The sequence below is a fragment of the Dipteris shenzhenensis genome, chromosome 20 (assembly GCF_047967505.1).
Source record: "Dipteris shenzhenensis isolate YYH24624 ecotype China chromosome 20, Dip_SZ_1.0, whole genome shotgun sequence".
Classification (NCBI taxonomy): domain Eukaryota; kingdom Viridiplantae; phylum Streptophyta; class Polypodiopsida; order Gleicheniales; family Dipteridaceae; genus Dipteris; species Dipteris shenzhenensis.
In genome coordinates this window covers 38,446,511-38,458,572 of record NC_141615.1, presented here as the reverse complement: position 1 = coordinate 38,458,572, position 12,062 = coordinate 38,446,511, and the positions used below count along the sequence as shown (strand labels likewise).

The window sequence follows — 12,062 nt, the reverse complement described above, 5'->3', positions numbered from 1 at the left end:
TGCAATGTGCACAAAATATATTCTATGTTCTCTTGGATATAGTGTATGTTCTATAGCTTTTGCTATAGGGCTTTAAGATTATTATGGTGTCATTGATAAGATACTTATTGTTTACTAGATGTTATAAAGTTTGAAGTAATTCTTTGGGAGAATTAATGGTTTGTATTATAGTATGATGTGAAAATCTACAAAGTAACCCAATGAGAGCTTAGAGGTGAAAGCAATTTTGAAATGCTACAAAAATACCATGTCATATCAAAGTTATTGTCTCACATATAAAGGATATAAAAAGAGTGACCATAGCTAAAAATGAAATTAAAAAAGGTTACACATAAAGTCAATAGTTTTGATATCAAAATAAGTTTCATCCACTCAATTCTCATTGCCTAACATTCATGTTTTCATGTGATAGACCCCACACAACACCCATGAAACAAGTCTCCACTACATAGTATTTATTCCTTCTTGCCCTTTGTGATATTGAGAGCACTTGGCCTCTTGGCATTCCTTACACATCCTGTACTCATAGCCATTGGATTCAAATATAAATGGACTTACTTGGCTTTTATGGGTTGTTCCATTGCAAGCTTATACCTTGTTGAAAAGCCCTCACTAGTCAATATCAACACACCATAGTAGCATCCCATATCAATGTTTGGTTGTGCCTGAATTCAGCATATGAAAAGCTAATATTGCTCTGGCAAAGAACATAAATAGTAGAGACATCCAAAAGCATAATAAATCCAAGAAGAAAGAGTTACTTTTGCCAATGAGCTCTTACACAAACAAAATAGTAACATAAGAAGCTGCCATGCACAAATTTGATGTGCAAAACAAAAAATTTCCTTCATGCAAAAGGTAGGAGTTACCTCACTAATCAATAAGCCTTGATTTGAAACTCCATGTCAAGAACTAAGGGGTTGGTCCAGAATGTGACATAAGTGTTCATAAATAAGAAAAAGCTCCACTTATGAAACAAGCATAAAGCTTATTAGGAAATGCACATGTTTTGTGAAGAAAACTAGCTTAATGAAAACGAGAGTGTCCATTTTTTCAAGTCCATAGAAGAGCATAATACAGTTTTATAAAGAGTGAATCAACAAAAAGGAAGGGGTTCACTTACCATGTCTATGAACTCATATGCATCATATTTGTTGCTATGTATTTTCACAAACACTCGGATAAATAAAAAAGTCACATGCCTTTGCCACACAAAAATTTTGCCTTTGCCACACAAAAACCATGCCTTTGCAATACAAAAACCAGTCATCCATATTCTCCAACTCAAACATCCTATAGGTGGGAGCATCAATTTCATTACTTGCAGATCCAATGGATGCTTATCTATACTCCCCCTTTGCACGACTCCTTACGCTTTCAGCGTAGTTATCCATTTGTAGACAACATGGTTTTGGTGTTGCAAACTTCACATGATGTTTTGAATTAATTTGCGCTAGTCTATTTTGATCCCAATTGAGGATGCATAAACCCAACCAAGCACGAGAGCTGATACTATACATATATATATATGTAGAGAGAGAGAGAGAGAGAGAGAGAGAGAGAGAGAGAGAGAGAGAGAGCAATAGATCCCATGGAACAGAGCTGCTAAATTTTGGTGAATTCAAGGTGTTGAACAATGAGAGATGAAGACTGCACGGTCTTCACTGCAACCTGCAATGAAAGAGAAAAATCACAGTAAGGATAGAGGAATAAAAGCACCACACATAAACTTATAGGTCGATAGATTATAAATAGGAAAAATCACCTTAGATTGCAAACTATTAGGCACTACCATGATCTCTAGTCGATTTGCAATGCTTGAAGGAGCAAAAAAGAAACCACTAGAGTTTTTAAAACCTTGCACGTAAGGATATATTCCATCAGGTTGAAGCCTAGTATAGAAGCAAAGATTCCACAAGTAGCATAAGGCAGCTAAAGAGATAGCCAGATGCAAGCATATGTTCCATAGCTCAAAGGAAGTAATGAACCAAAGATTGTACAACAATGCATGTAAGGACATATATGGAGAGGCACACATGCCATAGGAAACTTATAAGATTCAACTAATGAGAAAGAATGCCTGTGCATGGAAGAAGCTAGGACATAACTATTGGAATGACCTTGATGGAGTGGTGCATACATTTGTGGTGGGGGATAGAAGCGAAGCAAAGATATGCCAAAATGAAAAGAACTTTCTTTCAAAATGGAGGGGGATGAAAATGCTCTCCATTCAAACATTATATTAAAGGATTTATGTGAGGATGGAAAGGAAGATCCATTCTGTCAACAAAGTGAAAGATTGGCTAGTGTCATAAGAAATTTGTGGGTTTGTGATGATTGTGATAAGGCTAATGCTTTGATATTAAAGATAGAACATCGCTCTATTATATGTAGAGACGTAAACAGTTTCCATAATTTCAAGGATGAAAAGTTCTCATGGGGACTTTTGGTGAAGAATTACACCTGTAGCATTGTCAGTGTCGCTCTGCTCCTATGGCAACAAAGTTTGTTGTGATGAGGAAAGATCTTGGTCGGGCGATGGCAAAGGGTTTTGAAACCTCTATGGTCCTTTGACCATGACAGATTGGTATGTGGTAGTATCTAGTCTCACTAATTATAGAGAGTTTACTACCCATATCTATTCAAATTTGAATGCTGGTGTCTTACCTTTTACTTGAGAGGATATATCCAACTTAAGAACAAGTGGAGCTATGAAGTTTGGCAAAATGGGTCCTTACTGATGTTTAAGTTGGTTCAAGGTGGAGCTAGTGTTAGAAAGTAAACGTGGTGTGGGTTAGTATTTCTCTTTCAGGAGAAGCTTTGATGGCCTAAATTTTAGGCTTGTGTAGTAGTTAATTTTCTTAATGATAATGATTTTTTAGGTTGTGCTCTTCAAACAGTTGAAAACAAGTCCCTCCAATTATTTTAGGTCACGTTTCCCCACTTTTTATCTTGAGTGATATCTCTCTCTTTCTCTCTCTCTTTCCTTCCCCTTCCCAAATCAACTCGTCCGTCTCTCTCTCTCTCTCTCTCTCTTCCCAAATCTACTCATCCCTCTAAGGTAGTGCTCATGAATATTTGTACTCGCTTGTTTTGTGTCCTCTCTTTTAGGATGAGAGATGTTGGTATTCACCTACCACAAGATTGATCTTGAGGAATGTCTACCTTCAAAGGTTCCTTCCAAAAAATGAAAGTTCCATGGAGTCATTACCTGTGACTGTTCTATATCCAACATTCTTGGGTGTCTCTGGGCCTGCTTTACCTAACCAAACTGGCATTCTATAGGGAATTCCCCATCCATTTCATTGAGGATGGGTCCATCTAATCACACACACACACAATCTCTCTCTCTCTCTTAGCTTCCAATTCACTTCCCTTTCTGTACACCATCTCGGACAAGCCACATGAATGAAATTCAGCTTGTTTATATCCTCTGATGCACACTATCTTCAATAGTGCTTTTATAAGAGATTTATCTAGTTTCTCTATAACATAATGGGTTTCAGATTTTGGTCTCATATGGCTTTGGTTTGTTGCAATTTTTTATAGATCTTTCATTTTTCTTTCTTTCTCACCATCTTGTGTGTTATATTCACCAGGATCATCATAGATCTTCAATATTCATCCTTGGTTGGATACCTGACTTGCCCACCCCTGTTCGAATGCTACCTTGAGGAAACTCCTTCCCAATTGTACCTTGTTTTTGCTTCTTCTTTATGAAATCCCTCACAAAGCGGTTGACTTTTGTGCATTTGTAGTAGCATTTGTACAAGGCATTAGGAAAACTCCCAAGCTTGACCTCCTACTTGAGTGTGGTTTCCCCTCAACATTTGTGTACTCATGATCTTCATTTGTCTATCCCATTATTGGATGCATGGCCTTAAATATCATTTGACTTTTACAACTTCCCATCCAAGGAGATAAAGCAATCTCCCCGTAACTGCAAGTACACCATCAACTATTGTTGCACAACAAGCTAGAAATTGGATATACTAGCTCACATAAGGCATTGGAAAATTAAATAGGTCCTCTATAGAAGTAAAGAGACCAAGGCAAAACATGAACTACGAATAATAGTTCGTTCAATCCCTACCTCATCTTCAATAAGTGCATCACTACGCCTTTGCATGTTATATGTCATTATCATACCTAGATTGATGCAATCCATCAAAATTGTATAGTAGCATACATGGCAAGCTCATATTTAATGTATCTATTGACATCAAACAAGCTTGCTTGCATTGATTTCTCTCAATTCTTAAGAGATGATTTTTTATGTACATTTTTGTAGAATTTATTCATCTTTGCATGTGTTGATAGAGTTAACCTCTTGTTGATTTTTCCAAGTGAACCTTTGTTATCACATTCACAAGTTTAAATGCCATACTTGATGGCACAACTTTTGCAAGTATTGAATTCATGCTTGGCCATAGCATGGTCACTCTTTCCATTCCAATAGACTCCCAAGGGCATAGCATTACCACTTGACTATAACGGTTTCATGAATAGCAAAATATCCATGCATTAATGAATGAGTAATTCCACATTCTTTGCACGATGCTTAAATGTGGATATGTTGCCTCTATAGAAATAACTAGTAATTTTGTTATTTTGCATCCAAAGCATTTTTGCTCAATATTATTTGGTTTAAGTTCACTTGCATACATCAAAATTAATCCTTCAAAATATAATAGTTGGATAGTCTACTTGGTATCCAAATTACATGTAGGTAACCTCTTTATGTTAAACAAGTTGCATGGATACAAGTTGTGGAGCTAGATTAAATTGCCCATTAGATAATTTGTTTATTAAGATGAAGTGGCTATGTCACTTCTTCCTCACCATTATCCAATTGGATTATGAAGTGGGGTTGGCGCATATACATACTTTAGAGGAAGAGGATCTAATTGTAGAAGTGAGTGCTAACATCATGGCTTTGCATATTGCAAATGGAACCTCAATGGAACACCATGCTTGGAGCTTTCATTGGAGAAGTTTGCCATGCAATGTGAGTGCAATGTGCATTCTTGGATATATTGAACGTTCTATAGCTTTTGCTATAAGGCTTAAAGATTATTATGGTGTCATTGATAAGATACTTATTGTTTAAAAACTAGATGTTATAAAGTTTGAAGTATTTCTTTGGGAGAATAAATGGTTTGTATTATAGTTTCATGTGCAAATCTACAAAGTAACCCAACAAGAGCTTAGAGGTGAAAGCAATTTTGAAATACTACAAAAATACTATGTCATACTTAAAGTTATTGTCTCAAATGTAGAGGATAGAAAAAGAGTGACCATAGCCAAAAAAGAAATTTAGAAAGGTTACACATAAAGTCAATAGTTTTGATATCAAAATAAGTTGCATCCACTCAATTCTCATTGCCTAACATTCATGTTTTCATGTGATAGACCCCACATAACACCCATGAAATAAGTCTCCACTACATAGTATTTATTCCTTATTGACCTTTGTGATATTGAGAGCACTTGGCATCTTGGAATTCCTTACACACCGTTTACTCATAGCCATTTGATTCAAATATAAATGGACTTAGCTTGGCTTTTATGGGTTGTTCCTTTGCAAGCTCATACCTTGTTGAAAAGCCCTCACTAGTCAATATCAACACACCATAGTAGCATCCCATAATCAATGTTTTGTTGTGCCTGAATTCAGTATACGAAAAGCTAATATTAGCTCTAGCAAAGAACATAAATAGCAGAGACATCCAAAAGCATAATAAATCTAAGAAGAAAGAGTTATTTTCACCAATGAGCTGTTACACAAACAAAATAGTAACATAAGAAGCCACCATGCACAAATGTGATGTGCAAAACAAAAACTTTCCTTTATGCAAAAGGCAGGAGTTACCTCACTAATCAATAAGCATTCATGTGAAATTCCATGTCAAGAACTAAGGGGTTGGTCTAGAATGTGACATAAGTGTCCATAAATAAGAAAAAGCTCCGCTTATGAAACATGCATAAAGCTTATTAGGAAACACACATGCTTTGCAATGAATACTAGCCGAGAGTGTCCATTTTTTCAAGTCCATAGAAAAGCATAATATATTTTTTTAAAGAGTAAATCAACCAGGGAGCATGAATGCTCGCACGCACTGCCTCATAACCATAGTGCACCCACTTGCATGGCTAGTAAAAAAAACAATAGCATAAAGCTTGAGAAATTGCACAAGACATTTAAACCCATATCCAAAAGGGCTCAATTTCTGTGATGCATCTATTACAGACAGAAACGAACCCCACTACCATGAGATAACATAGCCAAGACAAATAAATTTGGAAACTCCATTTACATCAAGGATCTACTACTGAGAAGCAAAAATGATCCCAAGTGCTACAAGATGCCAACAATGCTGCGAACTCTCAACAAAATGAAAGAGGAGCTTTAGAATAACAATGCAACCAACCGATCAGATTGTAAATAAAATTCTTGGAGATAGAAGTAAAGTTTAAAACTAGTTGCCCCTCTATATTCAACAATTTTCCAACATAGGGAAGCACCAAGTATGCATCCAACAGTACTTCCACATAGAATCATCCATTAGAATGTAGAAATATTTGTCAAAATCGATTCGTGTAGCAAGTAAGACTATGGAAAAGGGCAGCGAAATCCTCTTTACCATAATATACATCCAAGGATGCAGAAAAATAGGTGGTCCCATCATTCACTTCTCGAATACAGAGATCGTTTAGTAAATTGCAACAAAATGAAGATACCACACTCAAAGACAATGAACCTCCATGTCACAAAAATCTTAGAGCCATAAGAGAAGATGGATGCCACACTCGAAGGGAAGAACTAATCAATCGATGCTAAACATGCAACATGTAAGAGCCCAATCAAAGAAAAGAGCAAGAATCGTGGCTTGGAGAAGCTTAGAATCCTAAGCTTGAAAACTAGGATGGCATTAACAAGCGAAAGGGAAGAAAATCTCAGCGCATGGGCACCATGTAGTCTGTAGAAGACTCAAGTGAAACTGTAGTCTTAGAGTTAAACCAGTTCTATAAGTGTACTCACTTGTCCATCAACCCGAATTCAAAGGAAAAACCAAATCATTGTTGTAGCCTGCCTGTAAAAGCAGTGCTAACAAAAAAGGAAGGGTTCACTTACGTGTATCATATTTGTTGCTATGTATTTGCACAAACACTCATGGATAAATCAGAAAGTCACACGCCTTTGCCACACAAAAACCACGCCTTTGCGATACAAAAGCCGGTCATCCATCTGGAAAATGCATTCTTCAACTCAAACATCCTCTAGGTGGGAGCGTCAATTTCGTTCCTTGCAGATCCAATGGATGCTTATCCATCCTCCGCCTTTGCGCGACTCCTGACGCTTTCAGCGTAGTTATCCATTCGTAGACAACGTGGTTTTGGTGTTGCAGAGGCGTGTGACGTTCTGATTCAATCTGCGCTAGTTTATTTCGATCCGAATTGAGCGGCGACGAGTAAGAAGAAGACAAAAAATAATGTAGCAAGAGGAGGCAAGCGAGATCACATGTGCATCTATAAACCAGCAGCGGTGCTGTAGGAGGGCAAATGGGTTGCCATTGTGTAAACAGCTACAAGCGAGAAGCCTTCTAAACGCAACGCAAACACTCCTCTAAGGGACGGGGATTCTGGCAAACCTCACGATCTTGTCAAAGTGCCAAAGCAGCCTGAAGTTTGCTAGGCATCTGGCTGTTTTGTGCTGAACGGAGCTTTGAAAGTCCCGTGTCCAAGGCAAAGTAATGCACATCGCTTGGAAACTAATCGACAGAAACCTGAGACAAGACCTGCGCGATACTGTTAACAATGATCATGATACAAGAGCATAGGGTAGGTTATATACTTAGCTAGCAGGAGAGTTGGAAATCCTTGGCTCAAGCCTCAGATGCGCTCGCCTCTCTCCTTTCATGGACATGAAAATAATACTTCAAAGTTCAAAGTCCACTCGTATTGTAGCTTGTAGTACCGTCCACTCGTATTGTAGCTTGTAGTACAGTCTATCGTACAGTCTATCTTCTCTAATTTATCTTGTACGACCGTCGACGTCGTCTTTCAAATAAAAAGAGATGAACAACAGATATTATGAGTCATACAACTATGAAAATAGTCCCAAAAAATGATTCTTATTCTATCTTGTACTACAGTCTACCTCTATTTTATTTTGTACTACCTCTTCTATACTTGACACAAACGTCATGTTCTAAACTTAAGGAGAGTAGCCTGTCATTCTCGCAAAAAAGTGCACCGTACTAATCATTGAGTCACTCAACAATTCAAAATCTTTTTTGCAAGCTGAAAATAATCATAAAAAGAAAATTGCAAGTTGCACTCAAAGAGGTTTAATTTGATGTGCTATCTTTCAACTCCAAAGAGAAATTGAGGATTTCTTTAAAGAGGTTCAACTTGATGTTATCAATTTGTTGCATTATTATAGTGAGCGGCAACCGTTCGATTAGAACCCCTCAACTCTTCCAAGCATGTCCTATTCAAGCCTTGGTGGCACACTTAAATTACCAATAGCTAGTGGAGATTCTCTAAGATGGGCAAGGAGAGTAGAACATTACTATTCTCGTTTTCCTTTTCCTTCAAAGCTAGATGGTCTTTGTTTTAAAGTTTTTCCAAAGTATTTGTTTGCCTTTCCTTTTGCTTTTCTAGTTTGCATTTTTCTTTGAAACTAAATGGTATTCCTTTTTTAGTTTTTCCAAAGTACCAAATTCTCTCTCTCTCTCTCTCTCTCTCTCTCTCTCTCTCTCTCTCATTTATGGATGTGCATGTGCATGCAGAAGTGCACATGCACATTTTTTGTAAACACACACACACACACACATGCACACATGCGCGCGCGCGCACACACACACACACACACACACACACATACACACACATGCTCATGCCTATGCCCATGTGCACACGCACATGTGCTTAAAGCCATACAGTGCATACGTGCACGTGCACATATACATAAAGGATCATAATTTTTTAGATCTTGAACAACTTATGGATATATGGAAGAGTTCTATAGGAAAATCATATTGGATCATGCCGACTGTACCTTGTTTTGGTAAAAAAAAGTAACCTAATTATAGAGACAATAGGTCTAAATTGAGCTATCGAATTGTGTGGTACATTAGTATTGAAGTGAAACGATGTGGGATGGGACATGTTTGGTGTGTAATAATAAAATGGGGTAGATAAGCATTAATAAGTGTAGGGAGCATTTATGGGCTACCTATATCAAGCTCAACCCTAACACATTAGGAAAAAAGGGAGCTCATTTTGGGGCCTTTTACGGTTTCGAAAAATAAGCTCTCAACCAATCAATAGAAGGCCAACGTAACGTTGAAAATTCACGAAAATAAGAGAAAATAGAAAAAAGAAACAATACTTTATGTAAGTACAAGCGTGCTACATTAATGAGGAGATTGGTTTTTTATTCTTAGAAGATCTTTGGACAAGAAGATAGAATCTAAACTGACATTTTATCTGACAAGATCCTTCCCGCTTCCACCTTCCTTTGAATTTTCAAATGTTGTGCCGCCTTTCGTGCGAAAGGTCTACCATTCTACACCATTGCCTCATTGTGCAACAGCCTTTCTTTTCCAAAACTGCTCCCTTGATCCTGTTTGGCGTAGAGTAAGATGTTTCTCATCAATTGTCTGTTTGCCCACTTTCTCTTTCTTGAAACTTCAAATTGTTATCTTAGTTACATTACTTTGCTATTGTTACAGATTCAGAAAATCTCCATGGTGAACCAAAACCACGGCCGTTCTTGTGGAAGACGCTCTGTGGATGATAATGCTACGAAGGTAGAATTATACCAAACATCCTTACCCCGTCGACCTGCTTCTTCTATTTCATCGGTAGAGAATTCAAGTACAGTCAAAACAGAAGGAACTTGGGAAAGGTTTAGTGTTTCGAAAGGAGCATGGGTGCTCATGCAACCTAGCAAAAGAAAAAGACCCCAGACAAAAAACATTTTCTTGGCATCGTGGAAGGGAAGAGTACGAGATTTTAAAATCACCAAAGGGAAGATATCCGTGAAAGAAGTTTTGATTCAGCACGTGTACATGCATAAAGAACTTGTCTTGCGAGACTATCCAAAAAATCTTCCGCAACACAGGCCTAATTGTATATTTTTCTATTGTGGTTTTTTTCTTCATGAGGTGTATGGATTTTTAAGATGAAGCTTTCTCTCTTAGTTTATTGACATTCTTGTGTTGTTTTATTTCAGATTTATATCCTTCATCGTATGAGACATGGCAAAACATCGATTGTATTCTGGGATTTATAGATGTTCTGCATGGATCGATAGGAGAACAACAATACCAAGGTCGATGTGCAACAGAGCTAGCTCAATCGGGTATATTTTTTACTGATCATTTTTATCAGTTGCTGGACAAAGCTAACACACATGGTGTATTAATAAAACAAGACCTTCCGACGTGGAATTCGGTGGATTGGCCTCACCCACATTCTAGTGTTACAGAGGCATATAGGGCGAAGCTTTTTACAGAAGTACAGAAAGCTCTGAGGCCCAATATTGCCACTAGGATAGTAAAAATTTCTTTGTGCATGCCTCTCACAGTTTTTGTAGACTTGTTTAATACCTTTCCAGTAAAGGTTTCAAAAACAATGTTCACAGTTAAAGCAACAAATTTGGCATGCATGCCACAATTTTTGGATAAAGGTTGGGATAAGAAGACATGTAGTTCGGTGTTTTGTGAGGTGGTCCAACCTTCTATGCAACTGAAGTACATGGTTGCATCACAAAATTTTATTTTCTCTTTTAATTACAAGCGCAGTCGAATGCTAGGCACAAAGCTTGTCCCAATGGATCAAGATGAAGAGTCTTTTGGTGCAGAAAATAAACTTATTGATATTGATGTTGTTGAGAATGGTGATGTGGTAGCCAATATCTCGTTAAGAGAATGTTGCTCCCTAGCTCAATTGCGCAGTGACATTCTGTTTGAGACTGAAGGTTCTATCTCAAACGACTTTTTATTTATCTACAAGAACAGAAAGGTACACCATCTGATTTATCCTATTTTCATTAAGCATTGCTATTAGTTTAATTTACCACTCTAATTCATATTGCTTTTTTGCAGTTACTCAGAAGAAGAGAGAGCTCAGTTAAATGCAAAGACATAGAAAATTTTAAAATTGAGATAACACAGACTCCATAAAGAAAGGTTTTGTATTCAATCAAGTAAGATTTTGTACAGAATTGTTTAGCTGAATCTGTAGAACATATTTCTAACATCCATTTTCTATTTATGTACAGTTTCATCCAGAGGCTGTGCTCTACATTTTTTGGAGGATCTTCTCTCTGCTGCTCCATCCTGTCCGTGCTCCATCCTGTCTCCTCCACTGCCCCAGAAGCCTCTCTTTGCTGCTTCTCCACCTTCTCCTCAACATCAGCAGCAGGTCTTTGCTCCTGTGTCTGCTCCTCCTCAGCACTCTATGATTGCTCCTGTGGCTTCTGGTCCTCAGCATTAGGTGCTTCATCTGTGGGATCAAGGTGTATGACACCTTCTTGTACTTTAGAGCTTTCACCCAGCTCCACAGTAGCTGGTACAATAGGTTTGGGGGAGGCATAGCTCAAAAACCTCCAAATTGTATGAGCTCTAAAATTATGTACATAGTTGGGGCTGAAGCTATCCTCTTTCATCTGCAATGGCAGAGGATAATTTAGAACACTTTGTATCATTATGAATTATCTTCAAGCTAAATGAAAAGTATTTTTCCTTACCAGATCTAGCTGTTCCTTTTCAAAGTAGCTTGAAAGTATATATTTTGCATTGATCAGCACCATCCATCCACAGCAGCTACTTGAATCATTTTGTTGTGGTGTCTGTACAGTTAGAAAAAAATGTTAGAAACTGTGAGCATCAGCACAAAACAAAATTATTCAATAAGTTCAAAGACATAGCATTTAATAGACTTTTTACCTCTAGACTTATTGGCTCTATTGAATCCAACAGAGAGACATTTGGAGGACAATGATCCAATGCATCTAATAGCCTTCTAATACAAATGCAATATGTATAATT

General features: G+C 37.5%; 1 long non-coding RNA gene across 1 annotated transcript; it reads right to left on the bottom strand.

The window, feature by feature from the left end:
* Positions 1–585: 585 nt before the first annotated feature.
* On the bottom strand, positions 586–7,913 carry LOC147889629 (uncharacterized). The gene is made up of 3 exons (XR_015542889.1): positions 7,856–7,913; positions 5,596–5,667; positions 586–612 (listed from the first exon to the last, which is right to left on the bottom strand). It is a non-coding gene; the product is annotated as an uncharacterized LOC147889629 (long non-coding RNA).
* Between the last annotated feature and the right edge of the window lie 4,149 nt (positions 7,914–12,062).